Here is a 22,231-nt window from a genome sequence, read left to right as displayed (position 1 = left end):
TGCCTCTTTTTGAGCCCTTTTAATAATTTAGAAGCCTTGACTAATTGCAGCACAAATTCCACTTTTACCATTTAAATGATTGAATTCCAAATGTCATGGGAATTCCTCTTTTTGCATGAAAATAGAAATACCAAATATTTCTCTTTTCTTTAATTAATTATTTATGCATAAATACCAAAAAATTAGTTTTCCACGAATGTGATGAAAATCATTCTTTTAGCATAGGATGACCAATCCTAGAATATGGTAGGAAGTCCTCTTTTCACATTATGCATAAAAATGAGTTATGTATTAATTTCTAAAAAATTTACCATAGCTTCGCTTTACTGATAATTTTCAATATTTCTAGAAAGAATAAGACTTTGTAATACAATTATGATAGAATAACTATCTTTAGACTTAAATCCAATTTAAGGAATTAAATCATAAGTTTACCATAATTTTATTAGCATAAAAACATAAAAAAGCCATTTTCTTAACCTCTAGCTTAACTAGCATAGAGTTTGATTTTTGAATTGAGAATTTATCAATGAGAAGCATCCATTTGAATAAAGAAATAGTCATAGGAATGACTATTCTTTTGGGAGAGAGAGATATATAAAAAACATCCTAATTAAGCATAAAGATTAACTTTTTTATGATTAATCATTAGAATTCTTATAGAAAGCTTGATTTGCATTGAAAACAATTAATTAGAAGCTTTTCAAGCTTGAGAGGGGTTGAGAAGTGAAATCCTTTGAGAATATTAATAAAAACCATGAAATTACTTCTTACCTCTAGATTTGGCTTGCTTCTTTATCTTAGAAGGAAGCCCCCAACCAATCAATTGGTTTAGTATGTTGAGAAGAAAGCTCCAAGGATTGTTGAAGAGAGAGAGAAGCTCCAATCTCTCCAAAAGTAGAGGATTTTTAAGGGATAATAGAAAACATGAGTATTTTAATGTAATACTGGCATGGTATAGTTCACAGATGAGAATACAAAAGAATGAGGGTCTATTTATAGGTGAGGGAGGCCACTAACTGAGTCCAACTAAGTTCTATAATTTTCCAGCTTCAGTTTGGACAAGATTTGGACCAGTTTAGCTCCCAGTTTGATCCAGGAGAGAGGAGAGATAAAACTATCTTAATATTTTTGAATTAAAAACCCTCCCACACATGTGAAGGAGGCGCCTACCTCAAAGGTCTCCTCTTTCTTACCAAGGTGTCAAAAATTCATCATTTCTCTAAAATATCTCATTTTTTTAGTAATATCTCTTAATTTTTAACTAATAAACCTTGTACTCATTCAACTCTTCATCTTATGTGAGCATTTACTCATTTTTGGGTATTTTATTTTATTCATTGGATTTTTCTCATCCCAACACTTGGATTAATCTTATTGGCCCATAGGAACCTTAATTGGACCATAATGCAGAAATTTTTAAAAATCTTGACCCTTAGGCTAAGGTCACTTATATCATTTTTAATTGATTCCTAATTTCAGAAATAGGGAATGATTACAGGGGATTGAAGTAAAGCTTATTCATTATTCAGGCTGAGAAGGAATCTTACAGTTATGCTAGTTTGAGATGGACGCTTGTTCTGTTGATTCTTCTACTTTGCTTGGCATTGGCGGCATCATGTCGCATGCAACTGCCTATTTTCTCTTATTCAATGGACTCCAGAATGGGATGGTGATGGTATCATTGCCATCATTGATTTGTACTGCCCGTTGTTCCCATTGGATGTTACAGTTGCTGTCTGGCGCAAATCTAGGATCGTCCAAGAATCATCTCCTCTTCCATGGTTCCTACGGGCATAACAAATACCTTCTCGACCAAGGTATTATTTCTGATGGAGACGATAACATTCAAAAACCCCATTGTTTGCGTAATAGATAGATGCACAATGTGAACCTGTGCATTAGTTGCCTCTAGGGGGGGGTTTTTTTAGAGCTACCCATGTTTCATAGGAAATCAAGTTATGACTTGATCCTATGTCAGTATTCGGTCACCACCTTGTACAATGTATGATAGGCCCATGGTGTTGCACAATGAGCGTGTGTTCCCAATCCGTGTGACTAGGTTCTAAGGTCTTGGTCAAGATAGCACATAAAATCTTATTAGTGCTCTCATCTTGGCCATTTTCTTGTGGATAATAAGGTGATGATTTTCTATGGATTACAAGGAATTCCGTGAGCAAATGTTCAATCACCTCATTGATGAAATGTGAATCTCCATTGAGACTGATTCTAATTGGCAGCCAAATCTGGAAATGGTTTATTCATACAAGAACTTGGTTGTACTTCAAGCATCAGCTTTTTTAGAGGCTCTCATCTATGCCCACTTGGTGAAATAATCCATGGCCACGATCACATAACGAGATTGGGACGGATGCGTTGCTAGACTAATGGGTCCAACAAAATCAATACCCCATTTCTCAAAGGGTTGTCTCACAATTACAAGGATAACTGGCATTCTATACTTCTATTGTGGAATAGCAAATCGATGACATTCTTTGCATCTTTTCATAAATTCTATGGCGTCCCCGAATAACATAGACCACCATAGGCCTACTTGGAGTACTTTTTTTGCGAGTCGTAACTTCTCTAGAAAAATGTCCTTTGGCTATTCTCGATTGTGCTTCTTCTAGCACATACCTCCTGAGGATATTGTCTTTGCCCAGCTTATATAGTTCTCCCACCGCAATCAATTGATGTGGTGCGGCCAGCTTAATAAGCTGACGCATCTTATCTTTGTTCAAGGGCCGATCTTGTGGAAAACCATGAGCTAGGTACTCTGATATTTCCTCGCTCCACTTAGGTACCATATCAATTTTGTGGAAAACCATGAGCTAGGTACTCTGATATTTCCTCGCTCCACTCCGGAACCATATCAATTTTGAATAGACATGCATCTGGGAGGTCATCACATCAATGCTAGTTGTAGGTGCTCCATTTGGGATTCTAGACATATGTTCTGCCAAAACATGTTGTGTTCCTTTTCTCATTGTGATCGTAAAGTTGAATTCCAGGAGTAGAAGCAACCATCGTGTGATTCTCCCTATGGTGCATGGCTTATTCACTAGATATAATAAGGGTTGGTGATCAACAAAGAATACAAACTTGTTGGCCAACAAGTAATGTCTATATTTCTTAATAGCATAAACCATGGCCAACCCATTACACTCGGTTGTGGTGTAGTTTATTTCTACATCATTGAGTTGTCGACTGGCAAAGCAAACTGGGTAATCCAATTTGAATTCCCTAGGTTGTGCCAATACACATCCTATATCAAAATTCAATGCATCAGTGTACATGGAATATAAGGTCCTAGTTGGGTGGTTGCAAAATCAATGCACTAGCCAGTGCATTCTTCAACTTGTCATATGCTTCTTAGCATTCTTCAGTCCACTCAAAGACGATGAGTAGTCTATACAATGGCCTAGCAATTTCATCATAGAATATTATGAATCGTCGACGTGTCCCATAAACCGTCGCACACCCTTGTAGTTTGTTGGTGGGGGTAATTCCAAGATCAATTTCACTTTGCTCTCATCAGTGGAAATACCATTCTTAGACACAATGTGACCTAAGATTACATCGTGTTTGACCCGTGCTTTCTTCAACTTGTTATATGCTTCTTAGCATTCTTGATTCCACTCAAAGACGATGAGTAGTGTATACAATGGCCTGGAAATTTCATCATAGAATATTATGAATCGTCGCACGACATGTCCCATAAACCATTGCACACCCTTGTAGTTTGTTGGGGGGGGTAATTCCAAGATTAATTTCACTTCGCTCTTATCAGTGGAAATACCATTCTTAGACAATGTGACCTAAGATTACATCGTGTTTGACCCAAAATTGGCACTTTAAAGGGTTTAAGGATATGCGATATAATCAACATCTCTCAAACACGTTCCTTAAGCAAACCGGGTGCTCAGTCCATCGTGAGTGTGCACACAGATTGTCAATGAATACCTCAAGCCCCTTTTGCAAGTAGTCCTTGAAGGCCGTGCACATCAATTGTTGGAAAGTTGCTGCGCATTAGTGAGGCCAAAATGCATAACCTTATAAGCATAGGTCCCTCACATTGTGTTGAAGGTTGTCTTGTGTTGGTATTTTGGTGCAATGGACGCTTGATTGTAGCCTAAAACCCATCTAAGAAGCTGTAGGCTTCCTCCCCTGCTACTCGTTCCAATACATGCTCTGTATATGGTAAAGGGAAGTGGCCATTCTGGGTTGTTGCATTGACCTTTTTGAGATCAACACAAACCCTTAGCTTTCCATTATTCTTTAGCACGATCACTATTGGTGAAAGCCAAACTGTGTGCTCAATCTCATAGATGAAATCCGCATCGATGAGCTTATCAATTTTCTCCTTTACTATAGCTACATATTTAGGATCCATTTAGTACGGTTTTTTCCTAGATGGTCTTGATCCTTCCATGATCGAGATAGTGTGTTGAACCACCTTGGGTGGTACACCCTTCATTTATGTGTACTTCCAAGAAAAACAATCCTTGAACTCCTTTAAGAGAGCAATTAGCTCTTCTTCTTTAGTAGCAGTTAAGTCATTAGCAAGTTTGGGATCCTCCCCTGGCTTTGCAATGTCTACCTCCTTAACATCTGGTGGCCCATCATAAGATATGGAGGACTAGCCATTCTCCATTACTCTCTTGGCCGTCAACTGAACCACTTTCTATTCACATCGATAGTGTAGGGTTTGAAATGGTGTGACACTAGGTGTAGATCTGGCTTGTCGTCATTTTCATCCTCCTTCCAAGCCATTTCCTTTCTTGCATCTCGCTCACCTACAGCCACAACCTTATTTCATTTCCTTCGTCTAGCCTTCGTGAGTTTAGGTATATTAGGCTTTTGAATCGTAGTTTTCTCCTGTGGTTTTCCTTCCAAGGTTATCTTACTCAAATCCTCACCCCGGTTCTTAGAAAACTCATCGTGCACCTTAGTGACCTCAAGATATCTTAGCCCACTGGGCGTCTGTGGGTTTACTTTGTGAAACAAGGCATTGCATTGAGCGATATTTTTTGTTTCTGCCATTTCCTGATACGTTGGGTGCTATTGTGATCGTGTGATCCAGGCACAACTGTGCTTGAGGCTTCATCCTCTGTTTCCCCTTCTTTGGGTAGCACATCTACCATGCGCACTGAGGTTGTGGGAATCATTCCCGATTCAACATACTATGTTCCTCTAGGTGGCAGCACATCTATGGTGGCAAGTATATGCATCCAGTTTAGACTAAAGTCCAGAGGTGGAAGTGATGCGTACATCTCATTCTCTTCCTCTTCCCATGAGTGTTCGTTAACTGGTTGTAGACTTGTAAGGATGTGGTTCGTTTAGTGGTGTTGACCGAATCATTCCCAAACAATTGCCCTTCCATGGGATGTGCCTTCCATGTGTGGAGATCGATTTTCAGAATTTGCAAATCCCTTTGGATATACACTTGGTCTAATGCTTAATTGTGCACCACCTTGGCTTCCCTCATGAAGGGTCTACCCAAGATAATGTCATATGAATCTGGCTGGCACACAAAGTCCATTATAAAAAATGTATAATGGTAACATAAAAAAGACCTTAAGCCTAACGTTTTTCAATAGCCCCATTGGTCTTGAGGATGTTCCATCAGCCATCTTGACGATTAGGTCCACTCTTTCTAACTCTGGTTTTCTCCAATTTTCCCAACATCATTTGGTGATAATTCTCACACTTGCACCACCATCCAGGATAGAAAGTGCTTGATACCCGTTATGGTGGATTGTGGCATTTGTGTCATCACTCTCATAATACCTCCCCAATTAGTTGACAGATGTTTTGATGAATCTGGGTGCTCTCCCTTCCTCAGGTGTTAGGTTTTTCTGTGCTGCTAGAGGACATTGGGTTCATTCTTCCTTCTACCCAGTCCTTGACATCTGCCCACAATGCCGGTGTGTTGCGTTAGCAATGGTCCTTGAAGTAGCATTTTGACAGTTGTAGACAATATTGTTGAGAGGAGGGCTCCTTCCAATCTTGATCTGCCTCTACAAACATTCTTGCCATCAGATCATCATTATTCCCCTCCTCAGACTCTTATGGAATTGGAGTAGGCACATCCAACTTCCTTTCTTTTAATAGCTCATTTCGTGGATACACTGTATCCCTAGCCTTGTTAGCCCTCAATTTGGCTTTATGGCTGCGTTCACATCCTCAACAAGGGCCTTAGCTTCCTTATTTCTTCTTTAGCATTTGGATATTATCCAACACCCTTGGGGGTTGGTGGCCTCTCTTTTGGTTGCTCATCTAGTTTTGGCACTTGGTTGTCTCCGTCCTTTGATTAGGTATATCCGGTGTCAATGGTATCTTCCTGGAGCCCATCCTGAATTATGACCATGGTATCACCCTTGCCCACCTTTATCACTCTTCTCCTTCTCCCAATCTTAGAGGTTGTAATACCTCCTGGCGTTTTCCCTTTGTCTGCTTATTTTGCTTGTGTGCATGGTAGGACATTTAGTGGCATGATATTTCTAGGCTGCACACTTATAGTCTTGATGGTGGCATGGTTAGAAGTAGAAGCAGAGCCATTGATGCGATATGGGAAGTCCTTGATCAAATGATCAACACCACAATTAACACATGAAAGAGTTGGCATGGAGTTGGTCTGCGCTGCTATATCGACTGAGTTTGGCCAGCATTAGTCACATTTTTTAGAGGACACTCTGCTACTCAATGAGTTCCATTACAATGAAAACACTGTATGGGTCCCCTTCTCATATAGTTGAGTTTATGTACCATGGTTTGAAACACTGGTATTGGTGTGCTGTTTTGTAAGACATAATCTCAGTTGGTTCCTCGTAGTAGCTGTTATTCACTTCTACCTCGCACATGGCTTCCCCCTCTTCCAAGGGTTCCTCGATCAATACCTGATTGATCTTAGCTTGTGGTTGTAGAATAGATGGGCAATGGTGACATATCCTGCATTATGAACATTCCTCTTGGTAAGTAAGATGTATTCGACTGCCCTACAATCACATTGGTTTGCATCGGTGGTGCTGTTAAAGCTAGAGGCATTGTGGGTGCTAGCAATTGTCCTAAAGGCTGGATCCTTGGATATCTGCAAATGGCAGTGTCATGGTTCCCTAGTCTCTGATAGTGAGCACAATAAAGTAACTGCCTTGGCCTTAGGTGAGGGAATTCAGTGCTTGTATGATTTTGTCTATAGATCGAGCACCAAATCAACTCTCTCCAGGGGTAGAGATGGACATTCCTTGATGCTTCTCTCCCATCCCTGACTTATAACTTCTGTAGGAGGATGGCATTACTAAGGTCTTCCGTTGTCATGTTTCCAACTTGCTTGCTCTTGGATCCCACATCATGAGGTGATGACTAGAGACTCATGATGCTGCTACAACCGAAGCTACCTTGGCGTCTTTCGATTGCGGCAACTCAAGCATATTATCCTCATATTCAAGCACCAACTTACAGCACGTATCTAGAGTAGTTGGTCAAGCTAACACCAAAAAATCATGCATCTTATAATCTCACTCCTCTATGGAAACAGGGCAATAATTGATCACATTAGTTAGCCTTTCCCTTAACTTACATCTTGAGTTTAGGTGCTTGAGCCGAGAAACAAAATCTCTCATAGATTCGTGTTCTTTTTGCTTGATGTTATGGAGCTGTGCCATAAGACTCCCTTTATCACCAGTTCGAGCAAAGCTCGGTATGAACACATTCTTAAGTTGAGTGAAATTGACTTTATCCTCAGGCTTTAGAGTTTGATACCATTGGGGAACCCTTCTAGGGTTAGAGAAAAAGCATGTATCATGGTTACATTGCTTACTGGCACACATGTTTCATAGGTTGACTAAAAAATCTCTATGTGCTAGATCAAGTCCACATCTCTTGATGAGAACTTTTGCACAAGCTTCGAAAATGATGTGTGGCTTCATCTGAGATGGTATGGATTCAAGGGTAGTGCCTAGTTACCCAACCGTGCCTAGTTACCCAACCGTGCCTCTGCCCATTTCTGTAGCCATATTCAACAAATCCTCCCTTGTGACCACATTTAGATTTGCGTTGGGATCCACCATTGGCCTTCGAGGAGCTATCCCCTACCTAGACCTCATCCTCTTCCTGCATAGGTTCTTCTATTCAATTTGGGTATATCGCTGGGTTCAAGCACATCCTCATCACCTGGCTCACCATTGGCGGCCTCAACCTGCCTTTGTTGAATTAGAAGTTCCATGCTTTGTAGGAATGTGGGATCATTGATCATTTCATTTATATCCTCTCTCGTGTAGAGCCGATCCTCACCTCTCCTGAAGATGCCCTAGGTAGATTGTCCTTGTCTTCTTGTGTTTTGAGGACTTCCTCAGCCTTGGGTTCCTTGTTTATGGGTTCTAAGGCTAGTAATCCGCCTTCTGCCATTCCCATTCACGTGTTCTCAGTGGCATTTTTAGGTGTTTTTGGTTCTTTGCCACATGGTCAAAATAGATTCAAATGATCAATTTTTCTCTATTTCGCCATCATTCTTCGTGTATCAAGCTCTTGCCTTTTTAAGTCCCCCAGTAGTCACAATTCGCGCTCAGCTTCAGCCAGTTTCATGTCAATGTCCACTTCCTCTAATGTGAGAAAGAAGTTTTGGCCTGTTTGGGTAGCATTTTCCTTGTCCCTCCTAACCTTGGAAGTCATTCCACTAATCCTCATTGTATTAGCATTCTTGGGGGTGTAGTACCAACACAAAGGGGGAAGAGTAGATGAAGCTCTTACCCTCGTACCGCTTCATGTGCTTCTCTTGCTTGCTGCTTAGCCCTTAGTATGAACCAGGCTCTGCCATGAAAAGATGCAGGGGAGAAGAGAGCTTGAGCTCTTGCAAGCACACACACACTCACACAAACCCTAGAAGAGAACACACAAGGTGAGAGGCTAAAAATTCTTCTTCTTCTTCACACAACAAAAGAGGTCTACTAAGAAGATAAAGTGACTAACACACATAATAGAGTATATACAAGCGGTCCATAATGTGAACACGCTAAGAGGAGTGGGTAGATGTGGACTAGTCAGTGTAGTCCAGCTGTCGAATCTCTGGCAAAAATATGTCAGTGCCAGCTACCAAACCCACTAGTGATATAAATGTCGAACAGTCATGCAAGTGCCTCGTTGAGTGTCAGCTCATGTTGAGCTTGACATCTCAACATTGCATATACCAAATACATCGAGAATCAAGCTAGATCCAAAAGCAAGAAGTGTATCTTTCTTGAATATAATTAAGAGTCGAAGGCATGTCAACTCTATGATGTAGAGGCAAAGAAGATAGTGGTCAACCAAGATGTGGTATTTGTAGAATAGCCACACTTAGTGAAGGAAGGTGGTCCAACCACTCTATCATCAACCGGAGAAATAATCCACCAAGAGCCAAACCCACCAACTAGGTTTCCTTTTAAGAAGGAGTTTTCAAAGGATGAAGACTCTTACACACCACATAAAAAGCTACTTCTAAAGTGGGCACAACACCTCTTTGATGAGCAAAATCCAGTACCTGGCATGCCATAATCTTTAGCGGATGGAACCATGCAGATCAAGGAGAATAGAGGAGTAGAGAACAACATCTGATCTCATTGTGTTAACATGGCCTTGATGGCTGAGATAATTGGAAAAGTGAAGGAGCTAGCCACCTTGGATGAAGCCTTAGCACATCCAATGTGGAAAGTCATGATGCAGTTTGAGTATGACCACATCATAAAGAACTACACCTGGGAGAGCTAGTTGACCAACTACCACTAAAGAGAAAGGTAATTGATACCAAATGGGTTTGGAAAGCTAAGTATAAGGCCGATGGCTCACTTAAAAAATACAAAGCTAGGTTGGTTACAAAGGGATTGTCACATGTGGATGGTTTTGACTTTGTTAAAACCTTTACTCTCACAGCTCACATGACAACTATCAGGGCGGTACTTGCCTTGCTTGCTCATAAAAGGTGGTTAGTTTATGTCAAATCAACATTTCTGAATGGACATCACAAGGAGGAGGTATATGTAGCTTAGCCACCAGGTTTTGAGATGCCTAAATCAGAAAACACACTTTGCAGGCTAAAAAAGACATTGTATAGACTGATTCGAGCCCCAAAGGCATGGTATCACATGATAGACCAATTTTTCAAAAATATTGGGTTTAGTATGCTATTGGTTTGGCCCTGTTCAATCCTCAGGGACTGCTATTGGTTCGGTCACATTCAATCCTCGAGAAATATTTACGGTTTGGCCAGGACAAAGGTGGCAACCCTCAATTGTGCCCCTTTATTTTCGATTTGGATGGGTGAACCCTTCCAGTGGATTGGTATAAGGAAAATTGGTTTAATATGTATTTTGGAATTGGAAAATTGAGTAGAAAACTGAACTTAAGATTGTGGATTCCCTCTAGATGATAAACTTTTCCCCTAAACTTGAGTGGATGGACTAGGTGGTCATTGACTAGCTTATCGAGTAGCCGAGTTTGTTCTCGAGGATGGAAAAAACACTTTTTCAAAGTAAAATAAATTCAAATAAAAAAATCTAATTACTCCATAATGTGTTTGAAACCAAAAAGTGGAATTTCCCTTCTTTCCTGGGTTCCTGAGTTTACTAAAACTGTGGATCAGGTGGTTGGGTAGGGTGAGGTTAGGCTTGGTCCACGTGTTCAGTGAGTTAGGAAAATGAGAACATAGAAACCAGGAAGCAAAATTGAGCTAAACCCGAAGGCAAGGGAACTTTCTCCAAAAGGAAATTTTGGAAAATTCCCTTCCTTAGTGAGATTTGGTTCAGAATCCTTATAAAGAGGATTCAAAAATTTTAAAGTTAAAAACCATCGTTAGAAAACTTTAGTCTCGGGTAGTGACTGGAAAACGTGGGAGAGTTCTTAAACCTTCCTAAATTAGGTACATAAATGGATGTCATCTTCATCAAAGGAGGAGTATGATGATCGCTTGCTTGTGAGAGTTGATGGCGAGGAATACCTCTAGTGGAGTAGAACTTGGTGGAATCATCGTCTCTAATCACCATTAAGTCTTCCCTGGTCAAGATGCCCAGAAGCCTAGTATGGATGCTTGATGGATGGAAATTGTCCAATGAGGCCCCTAGCAAGTTTCTCTACCCTTTATTCTTGTCTATCTCCATGAGGTGATTAGCAGGGTAGGGGTCTCACAAGATTACTGCTAACCTTGTGGTGGCCCAAATTATGTAAAAAAAATGGGAGAGTGTGTGTGAATCATGGCAAGGTTCCCTAAAGCATCAAATGGTGTGAATAAATTTCTTGTAATTTTGTTGACTTTAAACTTCTCAAAAAAAATTATCATGTGCATTTCTAATCCAAATTTTGAGCATCTCCGTTGTTCGAAGTTTTGAGTGGTTTAAGTAAGGAAATCAATCCAAGTTACGATGTTTCTATCGTTTTTGACTCTATAAAAGATAAGAGAAGTTCTCATTTTTTTAAAGTATTTTAATTGTTTACTTCTTTCAAAATGCTAAGTACGGGTGAATATCTACACCATTCTACTATCCAGGGTCAACTTGATTCTCTCTGCGCATTCTTGAACCAAGAACGAGAGCATTGGGAGGATTTTAAGAGAAAAGTTTTACGATGTTTATCTAAGATCAAAACTAATGCCAAGAAAGTTAAAAATATTAAAGAGTCCACTATGCATAGCCTAACTAACAATATTGTACTTAAAAAGCATGTTATTAAGTGCTATAGGTGTCAAAAGAAAGGACATTACATGAAAGATTATATGTCAACAAAGAAGAAGAATAAGTTCGCAACAACAAAGTATACGTCTAACATCAAAGTACTCAAGAAAGAGGGTAACACAATCGGCACATTATCTAAAGGTGGAGGTATGTATACAACACAGTTTCAAGTTTACTCTAATTGACAGCTAGATCACACAAGACTAGTAATCCCCGATATCAAGTTATACAAGTAAATTTTAACTATTCACAAGTTTAGATTGATTTAGAGAACCAAACTCAAGTGTAAGTTGTCAAGAGAAGATCAATTTTGAAGATTAAAAAAAAAGAATTAATGATTGTTATGTCAAGAAAATAACAAGTCGACCCTAGTAAAGTATTCCAAAAGTTCAAGATTTTTAATAGACCAATTTAAGATTCAAGTTACATGTTATGTTTGCAAGATATGCTCAAGTCAACGATTTTCTCAAGTTTAAGATTTTTTGAGTCTTACAAATCACAAGGACAAGACTTGACCCAAACTCAAGTTTTGATCTATTTCAATTCAAGAAGTTTACTCAAGTTTAAGAGCAGTCAAGTACATGTTAAGTTGAAGATTCAGTCAAACCATCATAAATTGCAAGAGTTATTAAAAATTTGACATAAGCTTCAAATAAACTTTGAGTTCATATATACCCAGATAAATTTTCTTAAACCTCAAGAAAGTATCAACTTCTTATTATGGCTAGTGATGAGACAACTAAAGGGATAGCGACCGATTGAAAATCAAGCTCCAAGCCCAAGAAATATAGACATAGTTGCCTGCAAGTTTTGATTCCAAATTCTATTTAAGTTCAACTAAAGTTTTGGCCAAGTCCAAGATGTGTTCAAGTCAAAGATTTGCTAGACCACAATAATTTTTTGAGTCTAGGAATTGTTCATAAAGTTAAAGATGTATTCGAGTACAAGATTTAGAATTGTTTAGGTCACAATCCATTTCAAGATTTATAAGTCTCAAGTAAAGTTCTAACTAAAAGATTAAGTTTCTCAATTTCCTTGAGTAAATCTAGATCAAGTCTATCCTCAAGTACTTCAAGTGGCCACATTAAGAAACAAGAATTTTCATTCCTTCAAGTGTAAGACTATATAAACACCATTTTTTATTTTTTTTACAAGATCAGAATTCAAGAATTATAACATAGTTATAATTTCTGAATTTAGCAGCTCATAATAATTTTAAGACCAAGAATAGATTATCACACTTCATCAAGTTATTTAGAACAACACTAGAGAATATTTTCCAAGCTTCAAGTTCACAAAAATTCATTTGTAAAATTTCAAACAAGACTTTCTAGTTTAGTTTTGTTTATCTACTTCTTGTTTTAAGGATAAAGAAAATTTGTGTTAGATTGGAAGTTTCAAAGAGAATTGGCCACTTTGTCTCAAACTTTTGTTCTTAAGGAGTATTTATGTGGAGTTAATTTGGTGGTGTGGGACACTAGATTGATTTCATATGAATACACAAAATACATCTATGTCTTCTATCTTGTACCAACATGTGTTTGTATGTGGAATATGCCTTCATGGTATGGGACACGTAGACCTATTTCACATGAGTTCACTTGATTGGTTTGTTGTAATGCTAAAGAGTATGTTTTAGGTTTTATGGTTTTTCCAAAGTCATTTAGACCTCGTCACCTTTTATAACCAAACAAGCAACTGAGGTCAATTTGCTAACCCATGTGGGAGGGATGTTAGCACACTACCTTCCATGACCATTGGGGTTGCTTGAGAAGTCATTATGTTATGGGTGAATTCTATTATTTCAGATGTATGGCATACACGAAGTGAGGTTAGAACTAAGTGTTGTAGGTGATATTATGTGAAACACCAATGTTGATAGGTGCACGCTTGGGCCTACATCATTATTAGTGCGTGTTTTACATTACATCTTAGTGCAACACTGTTTAGGTGTGTAATTTGATTTACGTTTACAGCTTAGTGCGACACCGTTTAGGTGTGTAGTTTGATTTATTCATAGCTTTGTACGACATTGATGTGATTATTTTGTGAGTGGGTGAAAGAGAGGCATAAGTGATGACAAGCACGCGTGTGTTGTTATGATGGTCGACAGTAAACGTGGAATATTTATTTGATGGTGTTTTGATGATGGTGTAATCACCAAGTTATTGTGTGTTCGTGTGATAGGGTTTTGATTAAGCATTGTTGTAGCCTTTCATATGGCAGCATATTGTTGTAATGTGCGTGTGTGCACAAGTTAAATTATTTTGTAATGTGTGTTTGTGCACAAGCTGATTTATTATAGCCAGACCCATTGTACATAATGTTAGGCAAAAGTTCTATCACTTGAATACCTTAGACATTGGTCAAAGATTAGTTTTTGTAAACGGAAAGCCCAATTTTGGAAAGCTATTCTATTATTGTTTCCAAGGGCTATTTTTAATAATATGATTTAAATACCATGTGTGGGAGAAGGAGCCACACATGTTGGGGGGGAGGGGGAGGTGGGGGGGGAGATTGCACCCAATGAGTTTGGCTTTGTTCTCTTCAATAAATTTTATCTTCTGTTGAAAAGTATTTCCGTTCATCTCTCTTCTCTATTATTTTTCTAGTGAATTTAATTAAGCAACTTGTTAATTTGTGAGTAAGCTTGTACTTAGATGAACGGTCCTATTTCAATTGCCTTCCCCTACAAGGTCTTCATCGGTTTCCTTAAGCGTTTGTGTTGGTTTCAAAGTTGTTTTGGGTAAGAGCTCATGGATTGGTTCAAGAGGTGTTGAGAGTTTATATTCTTGCATTTATTCTAGCACACGTTCTAGTTGTGTGCGCACTTTGAACCCATTCTTGTGCATGCTTCATTTGAGCTTTTCTAACATAAGAATAGATTAAATCTTGTGTTTTTTTTGGTGCCCCTTGAGATTTTGGCGGGACATGTGCATTAGGCATGAGGCTCTTTTGTTTGGACGAGGCACTTGAGAGGCCGTATCAATATCAGATCCACTTTGGATTGTCACTTTGTCATACTCTTAGCAATGCGGCGAGAGTAGACTTTCTTTTGTCGCTAGTAGCAGTTTTTTGTTTGTTTGTGCTTGTTTCCCCATGAAAACCTTGGACGTTGATGCTTTAACATCTTTTGTAGCTTCCAACTTCTTTAGAATTAGAGCTTTGGTAGTTTGTTTACGTCCAGCATGAGCATGTTCAAGGGAACCGGCATGACATTGCATACTTAGGAGGTTGAGTCCAAGGTCGTGCAAGGTTTCATCATGTGTGGAGTTCTTTGGGGCTCTTAATGGGCAATCTAGGTACAAGTGTCTCCACACTTATCACATAGGGTTAGCAAAACATCATTGTGCAAATTAATTAAAATGAACCCAGTGATGAAAAAGGCGTTAGAGCTCACCACTTAAGGCTCTCCCTATGGCATGCAGAAACATCGACTTCTTATGGAAGGAGTACTTCGGGGATCCCTCCCAATGGTGGGACAATCGGAACAGCAAGGTAAGCACTGTTTTACAATTACATGAGAGGACACAAAAACCTATTGGCTTTCCTGAGTATTGTTTTGCATCACAGAGAAGCCCAAGATCCCCAGACTTCAAACACAAATTGACAAAGGAGTCGCTGTGGATGGATGGCTGGTACAATCCATCTTGGGTCCAAGAGGAGCTCAGAAGAAGAGGACTGCAACGAGAGTTCTGTGTGCGGAAGGATAAGCGGATGACGAGGGCCAAGGAAATCCACCACAAAGCACGACAAGGAGATAGCAACAGCAACCACCAGGAGTTTCAAGAGGATACTGCTCTTGTGGCCTTACTAAAGGCTTGTGCCAAGCAAAAGAACCTGTGCAAAGGCAGCAGAATACATGCTGATGTTCTCAAAAGGGGGTTGCTTGAAAAGAACATTTATGTCGGCACTGCCCTACTCAATATGTATGCCAAATGTGGTGCACTTGCAAAAGCGCAAGAAGTGTTTGACGAGCTTCCAGGTCGGGATGTAGTCTCCTGGAATGCTCTAATTGCAGGATATACCCAACACGGGCATGGTAATGAGGCTCTCAACTGCTTTGAACGGATGCGAGAGGAAGGTCTCTCCCCAGACGCAGCTACCTTTACTTGCATCTTGAAAGCCTGCGGCAGCATAGGAGCAGCTGAGAAGGGCGAAGAGGTACATGCTGAGGTTGTCAGGCAGGAATTATTGGAAAAAGATATTGTTCTTGGCACTGCATTGGTGGATATGTATGCCAAATGCGGTGCACTTGCAAAAGCGCAAGAAGTGTTTGACGAGCTTCCAGTTCGGGATGTAGTCTCCTGGAATGCGCTAATCGCAGGATATGCCCAACACGGGTATGGTGATGAGGCTCTGAACTGCTTTGGACGGATGGGGGAGGACGGACTCTCCCCAAATGCAGTCACCTTTATTAGCATCTTGAAAGCCTGCGGTAGCATAGGAGCAGCTGAGAAGGGCAAAGAGATACATGCTGAGGTTGTCAGGCAGGGCTTATTGAAAAAAGATATTATGCTTGGCACTGTGTTGGTGGATATGTATGCCAAATGTGGTGCACTTACAAAAGCACAAGAAGTGTTTGTCGAGCTTCCAGTTCGGGATGTAGTCTCCTGGAGTGTGCTAATCGCAGGATATGCCCAACATGGGCATGGTAATGAGGCTCTGAACTGCTTTGGACGAATGCGAGAGGAGGGTCTCTCCCCAAACACAGTCACCTTTAGTTGCATCTTGAAAGCCTGCGGGAGCATGGGAGCAACTGAGAAAGGCGAAGAGGTACACGCTGAGATTGTCAGGCAGGGCTTATTGGGAAATATTGTGCTTGGCAATGCGTTGGTGGATATGTATGCCAAATGTGGCGCACTTGCAAAAGCACAAGAAGTGTTTGACGAACTTCCAGTTCGGGATGTAGTCTCCTGGAATGCGCTAATCGCGGGATATGCCCAACACGGGCATGGTGATGAGGCTTTGAACTGCTTTGGACGGATGGGAGAGGAGGGTCTCTCCCCAGACACAGTCACCTTTATTTGCATCTTGAAAGCCTGTGGCAGCATAGGAGCAGCTGAGAAGGGCGAAGAGGTACATGCTGAGGTTGTCAGGCAGGGCTTATTGGAAAAAGATATTGTGCTTGGCAATGTGTTGGTGGATATGTATGCCAAATGTGGTGCACTTACAAAAGCGCAAGAAGTGTTTGACGAGCTTCCAGTTCGGGATGTAGTCTCCTGGAATGCGCTAATTGCAGGATATGCCCAACATGGGCATGGTGATGAGGCTCTGAACTACTTTGGACAGATGCGAGAGGAGGGTCTCTCGCCAGACGCAGTCACCCTTACTTGCATCTTGAAAGCCTGCGGAAGCATAGGAGCAACCGAGAAGGGGGAAGAGGTACATGCTGAGGTTGTCAGGCAGGGCTTACTGGAAAAAGATATTGTGCTTGGCAATGCGTTGGTGGATATGTATGCCAAATGTGGTGCACTTGCAAAAGCGCAAGAAGTGTTTGATGAGCTTCCAGTTCGGGATGTAGTCTCCTGGAATGCGCTAATTGCAGGATATGCCCAACATGGGCATGGTGATGAGGCTCTAAACTGCTTTGGACGAATGGGAGAGGAGGGCCACTCCCCAAATGTAGTCACCTTTATTTGTATCTTCAAAGCCTGCGGCAGCATAGGAGCAGCTGAGAAGGGCAAAGAGATACATGCTGAGGTTGTCAGGCAGGGCTTATTGGAAAAAGATATTATGCTTGGCACTGTGTTGGTGGATATGTATGCCAAATGTGGTGAACTTGCAAAAGCGCAAGAAGTGTTTGACGAGCTTCCAGTTCGGGATGTAGTCTCCTGGAGTGTGCTAATTGCAGGATATGCCCAACATGGGCATGGTGATGAGGCTCTGAACTGCTTTGGACGGATGCGAGAGGAGGGTCTCTCCCCAAACGCAGTCACCTTTAGTTGCATCTTGAAAGCCTGCGGTAGCATAGGAGCAACTGAGAAGGGCGAAGAGGTACATGCTGAGGTTGTCAGGCAGGGATTATTGGAAAAAGATATTGTGCTTGGCAATGCATTGGTGGGTATGTATGCCAAATGTGGTGCACTTGCAAAAGCGCAAGAAGTGTTTGACGAGCTTCCAGTTCGGGATGTAGTCTCCTGGAATGTGCTAATCGCAGGATATGCCCAGCTTGGAAAGGTTGAAACTGTTTTTGACTCATTCAACAAAATGATAGGAGAAGGTAAAGAGCCAGATCTGGTCACATTCGTTGTTTTGCTTACTGCATGCAGTCACACAGGTCTAGTGGATGAGGGGCAAATGTACTTTGAGACTATGAGCAGAGTCTATAGCATCATCCCAACTTTAGAGCACCACATTTGCATGGTTGATCTTTTCAGCCGTGCAGGGCACTTCGACAAGGCAATAGGAGTGATTGAGAAGATGCCACCTTCTGATTGTCTTCCGCTTTGGTCTGCTTTGTTGGGTGCTTGTCGAAAATGGGGAAATGTGAAGCTTGGAAGATTGGCCTTTGAACATGCAGTACAATTGGATGAAAAGGATGCTGCTGCATATGTCTGCATGAGTAATATATATGCAGCGCTGGCATGCGAGAGGAAGCGGATAAGGTTGAAGCTATGAGAATGGAAAATGGAGCGTGGAAGATGCCAGGACGTTGTTGGTGGACTGATGCAAGTGGAAATGTACATTCGTTTATTGTTGGAGATGAGAGTCATCCCCAACGCAAAATTGTCAATATGCAAAGCTAAAAGACATTGGTCAAAAAATATTGCAGGAAGGGTATTCCCCAGGTTTGCATTGGGTGTCACAAGACATTTCAGATGATGCAAAGGAAGATGCGCTATGCAGGCATAGTGAGAAGTTGGCCATCGCATGTGCCCTCATCAATACACCTGAAGGGACACCTATATGTGTTCCGAAGAACATCGGGGTTTGTGGTGACTGCCATTTTGCTACATCGCTTATATCAAAAGTGGAGCAGTGCAAAATTAAGGTCAAAGATGCAAACCGCGTTCACATTTTCGAGGATGGAAAGTGTACTTGTGAGGGGTATTGGTGATGGTAGTGCAACTGCTTAGACTTCTCTTTATTTCACTCCAAATGTTGTTGCTAGACTGCCGAGGACAGGCGAAGCAGCTTAGATGAGGATGAAAATTGCCAGATAGAACTCTTCAGTATTCTGAAGTGAAGCATTTGAGAGAGAGATTACATGTAAGATGCATTTATTTGAGAGTGAGCACACCTCACCACTCATCCCTACCATTAAAATTTAATTAATTAAAATTATATATATGTGTGTAAATCTATTTAAGTGTGTGTGTGTGTGTGAGAGAGAGAGAGAGAGAGAGAGAGAGAGAGGCTGAGAATTTCTATGTAGGGATAGTTTGTGTGGGAGGAGATAGTGTGTGTTTTCATTAGTGTATGTGCGGTGTGTACATGTGTGTGTAAATCTATTTAAGTGTGTGTGTGTGTGTGAGAGAGAGAGAGAGAGAGAGAGAGAGAGAGAGAGTTTCAACATTTGAGAGTGTGTGTATGTGACAGAGAGAGGGAGAGGGTCATGTGCATGTGCATGTGTGTGTGTGTGTTTGTGTGTGTGTGTGAGAGAGAGAGATGGTTGTAGAGAGGGAATAATTCTTTTCTGGAACCTTGGTCGGCCGTAGCAATGCGCGGGTGCAATACTAGTTGTTTTAATCAAGAGTCTTCAACAATCATTGATGTAGAAGTACATCTTACCTCTGAGTGGTCAGCTAAAACCAGTCTGATATCCTTTTCTACATAGGATACAATGTTCACACTGCTGCTTTGAATATCATTAGACACATCGTGTACGATGTAAGGTTTAAACTACAGGTAGGGCTCCCAGTAGCTCCTACAACTCTCTTAACCATTTCAAGAGAGGTGGGACTGAGATGACAAGACCAACAACTTACTACATTGTAGTACTTTAATTTAGGACACAAAATCCAATGTGGATTTATTCCTAATCCTTGTATGCATACCTAGAACATGTGAACATCATCAACCATAGCATGTGGTGGTGTGTTAATTAGAGGGCATCAAATTATACACAAAAAAACATCATGAATGCTCAGTGTGACTCAAACTTGGCACCTCTACCAAGAAGTGTGAGCATGATATCCTCTTGGGGTCGCAAAGTTGCACCTTTTTCTTTCACGATGTCTTTTTCAGATAGAATGTGTAAACTGTATTAAAAAGAAGAAAGCTTTATAATGCTAGGATATTTAACATCCTCCAATACTTCCAGACCATCCAAATCCCTCAAGTTTAGATGAGACTCTACAAACAATGGAATCAAAGCCAAGATTTATAAAGCAAAGAGCGGGTGCCAATTTAAAACCAAGCTAGAGAAACTCCATAGCTTCACCCCCTTGTGTGGAAAGCACGTGCGTCAAATGGTTCTCTCACCTTCGTTGTCACATTGAAGCAGCTGCTTGTGTTGTAAACCAATGAAGTGCTTGTGTGGCTACCTTAAGCTCCAATCTACTTCGTTGCAATGCCTAGTCCCACAAGGAAAGAGTGGAGAACAAGACGAAGTTTTAGGAGCTAAGAGAGGAAGGACATTGCCTTCCCAAACCCTAAGTATTAGCATGCCCACACGCACACACAAGTGGGTTGCAAGGGTGAATGAAAGTATGGTTAGACAATGGAGAAATTGACTGGTTGCAAGGGTGAATGAGAGTATGGTTAGACAATGGAGAAATTGACTTAGATACTTCATTATTCATTTCTCACTAGATCACGCGGGGGTAAGTTAGCGGATGGAATTGCCCTTAGTAATATCAGCCTTAGGAATATCTTTTCTTTTGTAAGCATTAATAAAGTACGACAATAGGTGACAATCCAATAACTACCCTTAGTAATATCAACCTTAGCAATATCTTTTTCTTTTGTAAGCATTAATAAAGTATGACGTTGGCTGATCTCAATAGGTGATAGTCCAACAATTGTGGCCACTTGTATTTGGACAGTTCATGTGTTAGGCATTTATATTTTGTATTCGGATATAATCTGCATGTCAGAGTCATGCAGATAGTAGATGGATCAATACAAGTCTGTTTTTTGTCTTATAGATTGTTAATCCCATTTTGGATCAACTAAGATGCTCCTCCAATTGAGGACATTAATAAGTGTAATAAAAAGGCACTATAAAAGCTGTATTGAGATTTTGGCCACCCAAGGCCTTAGTTAGTAAGTTTTAGGCGCCCAAGTGTGAATAAGGGCCAGTTGTATAAAAGGCAATTCTCATAATGAAATGATACAATCCCCCTTTGTGCTAGGATAACTCTTGTGCTTTGTCTTGAGAGAGAGAGAGAGAGAGAGAGAGTGAGTGAGTGAGAGTGTGCTCTAGTACATGTGCCTCTTTCATGCATGCATGTGTGTGAGAGAGTGAGAGGTTGATTGCCTTGCATTCGTGGTGGTGAAAGCATGGAGGTGATGTTCGGAGGAGTGGAGCTTCCAAAGCGAGCTTGGGAAGCCTCAAAGGGCGAGCTCGAAGCATTGGTAAGTACCCAACGATTGTTGTATCTATTGCTTCTCCCGCTTACGGTTGTGTGGAGTTCCTTCTTGGGAGGTGCGGTAGGCCATAACATTTTTGGTGCCGCTGCCGGGGAAACACCTTTGTTTCTTCCACCCTCTTAGAGATTCAACTCCCACTATGAAAGATTCATCATTGCCTTTGCATTTAGAAGGTATAATGTGAAGAAACTGTGTAGATAAGATTTGAATGGTAGAGAAGAAATTACAGAAAATTGTGTGTTGAATGTGTGGGTGAGTACTTGGAAGAGCCTAGAGGAAAGCTGCATTGGTTTTTTCTTTCATTTTTGATACTTTGGGCTAGCAGGGGTGACACCTTGTTTTTTATTTTTTCTAAAAATTCACAAAAATTACAAAAATAAAGAGCCATTGGTTGTGCTAAAAGCTTGCATTGCATTTCCAATCCTTAGCATGACCATTCTCGATCAATTGGATGGCAAAATAACACTCCAAAACATCATTCTGTCGATATAGTAGTTAAACACGTGAAAATACAGAAAATGGTTCCACGACGTGAACCATTTCTTGTGAATGAATATGATGTGATGTGAATGAATATGATGTGATGAGATGTGGATATGGGTAGATGCGAGTGGATGAGATCTGCGAATAAATGAGGAAAGATGTGATGAGATGGAAAATGATGTGATGAGAATGGGAATACATATGAAATAAATGAGGATTGATGTGGAACAATGTGGAAAGTCGAGAGTTCGTTATAGAAATTGTATTTATGACCTGTTTTTAAATGACTGTTTTATGTCAAAAATGCTCGGGAAGCATTTTGACCATCTTGTGAATGAGGTCGTGGAGACCTATCTGATAAAGTTGCAACAGCTGTGAGTGACGGAGAGTCAATGGAGGACGTCTCGCGTAGCAAGGCCGAGGTCTTGACCAGCCTTGGTTCGATTTAAATGGTGAGCTTCCGATACGGTGGATGAGGGACTAAGGAAGCGGCCTATGAGTGAAGCGCTAGG

General features: G+C 40.7%; 1 pseudogene across 1 annotated transcript; it reads left to right on the top strand.

The window, feature by feature from the left end:
* The first annotated feature begins 15,044 nt into the window (after positions 1-15,044).
* LOC147621241 (pentatricopeptide repeat-containing protein At2g27610-like) lies at positions 15,045-18,988 on the top strand (annotated as a pseudogene). The gene is made up of 2 exons (XR_015269781.1): positions 15,045-15,197; positions 15,273-18,988. The product of XR_015269781.1 is annotated as a pentatricopeptide repeat-containing protein At2g27610-like (transcript).
* Positions 18,989-22,231: the final 3,243 nt, after the last annotated feature.

Source organism: Cibotium barometz, chromosome 30 (assembly GCF_041138505.1).
Source record: "Cibotium barometz isolate CiBa-2024 chromosome 30, ASM4113850v1, whole genome shotgun sequence".
Taxonomy (NCBI): domain Eukaryota; kingdom Viridiplantae; phylum Streptophyta; class Polypodiopsida; order Cyatheales; family Cibotiaceae; genus Cibotium; species Cibotium barometz.
This window is presented reverse-complemented; position numbering and strand designations above follow the sequence as displayed.